The sequence below is a fragment of the Lactuca sativa genome, chromosome 2 (assembly GCF_002870075.4).
Source record: "Lactuca sativa cultivar Salinas chromosome 2, Lsat_Salinas_v11, whole genome shotgun sequence".
Classification (NCBI taxonomy): Eukaryota; Viridiplantae; Streptophyta; class Magnoliopsida; order Asterales; family Asteraceae; genus Lactuca; species Lactuca sativa.
The window spans coordinates 13,726,049-13,732,088 of NC_056624.2; the positions used below are offsets into that span (position 1 = coordinate 13,726,049).

Below are 6,040 nucleotides of genomic sequence, written 5' to 3' on the forward strand. Positions count from 1 at the left end.
GACGCGCGTGTTTATGACACGCAATGCGTATCAAGGAAGCCCCTGTCAAGAAAGGCCATGTCATAAATAAAGACGACACACATTTTTGCGTATCATAATTTTAAATGTTTAAAAAAAATATTATTTATAGATTTACTAATTTTTCATATTAAATAATACATTAGAAATCTCATAATAATAAATAAAATACCATAAATAACAAAGATAATTCATTTCACTAATATGTCAAATACAAATAATTATTCCAATAGTGAGTAAATGTTATAAAAAAATGAACTCATTTATATACAATTGCATTATCTAGCTTACTATGTGCCAACAACTTCTATCTTTTTCCTTCTCTGCATAAACTTCATTAGCAGCATCCTAAAGAACTTTTATCTTTTTCATCAGCAACATCCTCAAAAAATTCTATCTTTTTCCTTCTCTGCATAAACTTCTATCTCACACTCAATGTAGTTTTAAACATCAGGTTTAAAAAATCAACTTTAAGGTTGCCTTGTTAAAGAGAATGACTAGAATAGATTTCCCTTTTTCACAAGGCATGTGCTTGCTTGCACATATATATGGAATCATTCTAACAAAAAAAAACTGTTCATGTCAACTACTCCAAGGACTATTACGTAATTTAACATGAAGAATTTGGTCCAGATGAAAGGATTGACTTTAAACTTTATAAAAATCATTTAACAGAACTTACCTGACCATGAAGCGTGTTGATCCAGGATCTCCTTGCCTTCCTGCTCTGCCACGAAGCTTTCTAAAGCAAGAAATAAATTAAAAAAGTGAGTCTGAAAGTATATGCTAAATTTATGTAAAACCTTAAAACACAATACTGATGCAAAGTTACCTGATTATCAATTCTTCGGGACTCATGCAAAGATGTCCCAATGACATGGAGACCACCAAGTCGTTTGACTTCCAATCCTTCATGAAAGCAATGAATCTCACAGTCCTTTAGAACTGATAAATAGGCAATTGCAATGCAAGGACCAAGAGGGTACATCTCTGCCTGTTCTTCCACAAGCCTTTGCAGTTCATCTAAACCCATTGACTGGCTCATTTCAATTGACTCTGAAATTATAGATTTTGCCTTCTCATATGTCCAACTCTTGTTCTCACTTTTGCCCACGTATTTAGCTGCGTTATTTACCCAAAACCATATACCATTCACATTAACGTTAGGGCCAAATGAAAGAATAGCTACCTATTTCTAATTACCAACATCCTACTCTTAGTTTTTTTTTCATATCAAGACATTGTACTTTATACTTTAAAAAATCTACCCATACTCCAAAATTTTATTATTAGGACATTATAACTCAAAAAACCTACTACCTAAAATCATATAGTAGTGAGAATTGCTTTGTATTTGAATGAAATTTCTATAACTGGGTAGATTTTTGAAAGTAGAATGTTGTAAGAGGAAGAAATGAGAGTGGGATGCTATAATAAACAAATCAAGCCGCATGAAGTCATAGATTACTAACCCATTAGAGCCGTCTTGGCTAGCAAAGCTAATGATGATGGTCCAATTTTAATTTTCGATAACACTTACACAACCGAAAGATAACTGTTTACTAGGGGCTAGGGAGGGCACAGCAATAATACTTGAGAAATTACCTTTTGTGAATTTGGGTCCTCAACCTCAACATCAGGAGTATCATGACTCATATGTGAAAGTATGTTGTCCTCTATAACGTCCTTTGCAAGCATCTGAAATTAACAATATTAACATAACGCTAACCTATTATTCGGTGCGCCTTGCATTATAATAATATGACATTTGCCAATTTGGGATTGAGAGCTACAATAATTAAATGAAAATTAACTCCATCTACAAGAAAGATATTGATTATCGAACCCACCTTGGGGTTACCTCCCAATATAATGTCTGTGCCCCTTCCAGCCATATTTGTAGATATGGTGATCGCATATTTTCGTCCAGCTTGGGACACAGTTTGAGCCTCTCTTGCAGCATACTGAAAACAATAATCAAGTCGCCATGTTACATACATGGTTAACCCAAAATCCTATCTATTTTCATTGATAAATCCTACAAAAAGTAGACAACAAACCTTTGGTCGTGCATTGAGGACATTGTGGGGAATCTTGCTAGCCCTCAGCAAAGCAGACAGATATTCTGAGTTCTCGACACTGCACCAATAAATAAATAAATAAAGATAAGAAAATATCTTCACACTTGGTTGCATGCATAAAGATGCAGAATGAATACCACAAAATCACAAGTGAAGAATGAATTTCATTGAAGTAGTAGTACCGAGTGGTCCCCACTAAAACATGACGACCAACTCTGGACATGCTTTCAACTTCTGCATGAACATATTCCCATTTACCACGAGCATTCTATTTGCAAAACAATTAGAAGCACTGTTAAAGATGATAAAAGGGTAGAATGGTTATTGAACAGAATAATAATTTCTTACTGCAAAAGCTTGGATAGGTAAATCATGACGAATATTTGCCATATTTGTGGGAACTTCAATAACAGGCATCTGGAACATTTTCAAGAACTCCTTTTCTTGTAAATATTGACAATGCATCATAAGTCGAGAAAGATATCCTGTAGTTGATTCAGCTCGAGAACAATATGTAATTCGAGGATAAATGAAATAAATAACAACGTACTTTCATATATCTGTTTACAATAGAATCCTACTTTCATCCTTTTCATATTACAGCAATGGATTTGAAAAATCTAAACAATAATAGCAATGTCTTTCAAAATGAACAGCACTTTTCACGGCTATAATTTGATAGAATTTTTAAAGTACAACATCCTAAAAAGAAAAAAAAATGAAAGTATACAGCTATAACCATAAGTGGTATAGTTTTCAAAATACAGTGCCTTATGAAAGATATCTTTTTTAAAGAGTATGCTAGTATGGTAGAAAGCAATGAAAGTAGGATGCTATAACACACAAATAGATGAAAACAAGTAGTTATTGTTACTTGTTATATTTTTAGCCCATATAGAAAGTGAATACTTACTTCAGTTTTTGCAGTTCCTGTCATCCCTGAAAGCTTTGGATAAAGCTTAAACATTGATTGGTATGTGATTTGTGCCACTACAATTGAATCAGCCTACAAAGCCCAAGAGGAATACAAGGTAATAGCTTTAAACAATAGTTGTCAAAAAGAATGATGATGTGGCAGGCAATCGCAATATATACCTGGATTGGTAACACTTCTTTTGCCTCCACATCTTGGTGAATCCCCTCTGACCATCGTCTTTTTTCTTCCACTCTCCCCGTCAACTTCAAATGAACATTAATTTACAGCAATATAACTAGTTTTTTCTCCTAAAATAAAAATACGATGTTTTTAATACCTCGTTTATTATAAGAGCTTTCCCATTTTTAACAATGTACTGGACATCTTGGCGATAGAACTCCTTGGCTTTCAAAGCATTCATGACAAATCTACATTATACTAATGATAAGAGTCCAAACAATAACATATGAAAATAAAAATATAAAGTTACCTAGCCCAAGGGTCATTCTCGTCCCATAGATCTTTTGTTTCTAGAGCCATCTCAGCTAGAGCTATTCCTTCTTCTGTCAACTCCACTGAATTATATAAATTTGATATTGAAATGAAGCTTAAGTTCATGACTAATTTACCTTTCAAAGTTATATAAATGTGAGTGAATTTGATATTAATGTCTCGAACTTGATATTACTGTCTCCAATCTATCTAGAAATTTACCTTACTATCTCCACCTGGCACCAGACCCTGAAAAATAACAGTTTAGGGTACCAACCTCTGTTATTTATTTTGCAGTTTGTATATCCCTAAAGATGCAGCAAGCAATCCGTGTACTATCACATTTGTTGCAACCAATTTTATAATTTAAAAAAATCAGACTCAAAACAAGAAATAATTATATATTTTGAATTTTATAATAATTACCTGCATATCTTCTAATTGGTGAGGTGAAATGTGTATAAAGTAATAAAGAGGTGCAACAAGCCCATAATGGTGAAACTTCGGGGGGCTAAGATCCCCACTATAGAAGTAAACAACCTTAAGTGGAAATTAGTTTATTTTGTTCTCTTTATTTAAAAAAAATAAGATTAAGCCAATTATGATTTAAGAATAGTAGAATACCAACCTGTGTCATACATCTAGTTGCTAGGATACAGATAAATTTATTAAAGTATGGATCATCACCCTGCTTTTTATTTTTTATTTTTTTATAAGATAAAATTTAATAAAAAATTAGTTAGATACTTTTATAATGATCAGTGAATGAAATTGGAAAGTCAAACTAACCACAGCCCAGTCAAGTGAGTCAGCAAGTGATTTGGATGATGACACATCAAGGTCAAGGCCAACAAAAGCAAAAATGTGTAATAAAGGTTCAAGCATTTCTTTTATTGGACTAGGATGTCGCTTGTAAACAATATCTATTTACTTAATCAAAATATAATATATCCATCAATGTGATTAGCTTAAATAGTTAGCAACTCTACAGTAACAGATCCCAGTTGTGACCGTATTGCTGGATTCTCATATTGAGATAGTAAAGGGAATCAAATCAGTTTAGAAATTGTAAGTAAATGAGATTCAATTCCTATTACATAAATTAAATTCCAACTCCTAAACACTAAATTGATTTTTTTATCATTATCAAAACACAATTGGCTGATTACTACTCATGTGTATGTATAATAATAGTAAATTGAATCTAATAGGAATACATAAATTTTTATTTACCTGTGAGGTTGTCACTGTGGCAGGTTGCTTTGAACCTTGTTCATTAATCTTTGGACAATCCCCTTTTGGTTCAAACATTTAGTCAAACACCTAGTGTGCATAAAAAAATCAGGTACTTATATCATAAAATATTAACAATTCCATGAAAATATATGAGAGAGGGTAAAAAGTCACAAAAAATCTTCGAAAAAGAAGGACCAATGGGACATGAAACAGGTAACTATGGTTGAAAAAGGAAGAATTACCTTTGAAATAGGCCTACTACGCAGATGAAATAGGCAACAGTGGTGGTATAGTGGTGGTTCTGGGCTGTTGCGAAGGCAGTGTGGTGGTGGCTCAGGGCTGGTGTTGTGGTGCGATGTTGTAACGGTGGAGTCTGAAAGCAAACACAAATTATGATCGAATCTATTGTTGTTGGTGATGTCCGATTCATCAAAAGAAAATCATTCTTCGATTAATCTTCTATTTTGTGAAAGAAGATATTACTATTTCAAATGTGTTATGTTTGATTAGGGTTTGCACATAGAAGGAAGTGAAAGTCGATCGGAGAGGAAGGGGTTTGCAGAGAGAAAGAAGGGAGAGAATGAAATCGATTTTGGCGGGTGTAGAGAGCAGAGAGGAAGAGGAAGCGGGTGTTCAAAATTTTGGGGGATTTAGTTTCCCCCCTTACCTATCAAGGAGTCCCAGAAACGCGCGTTTATTAAAATTATAAAGTGACATTTGTAGAGGACGCCCTTTTTATTATAGGTGCCCTCCGTGTTTTTAATATTTTTACATGAGACACTAATTTAAGGGCACTCAGTAATGCACGACCTAAATCCTTAAAATTTTTGAAGAGATGACACTTTTTTAATGTCGCTCTCTAATGCATAACATAAATCAAAGAGCGTCGTGTTTTGCGTGTCGTAAAAGGGTCTTTTTCTTGTAGTGACACAGGATATCGGATGCCACAAGAGAATATAGTAATAAGCAAAGTAAGTGCAAAGCATTACATTACAATTTCGATATAGAATCTTGAAAAACAAACATCCTAACATGTTTTTACTATAAATTTTAGTACAAAGCATTACATACAAAAGCCTATATAATAAAGGACACATCCCATGCACTTCCCATGCAAAAACTACATTAATTTGATATGTTTTTCTAAAGTGTTCCCCTCTCCATTCTTTTTTATAACTTAGGTTGCCAACTTTTTTCTTGATGACCCTTTCACTATTCTTCCTCCTTTTATCCTGGGGAATTATAACATTACCCCTCCCCATTGTCACTTGTGTAGTCCCAATCTCCTTAGTACCAT

At 33.6% G+C, this 6,040-nt stretch overlaps 1 pseudogene; it reads right to left on the reverse strand.

Annotated features, from left to right (window-relative positions):
* Positions 1 to 651: 651 nt before the first annotated feature.
* On the reverse strand, positions 652 to 4,818 carry LOC111902922 (protein translocase subunit SECA2, chloroplastic-like; annotated as a pseudogene).
* Positions 4,819 to 6,040: the final 1,222 nt, after the last annotated feature.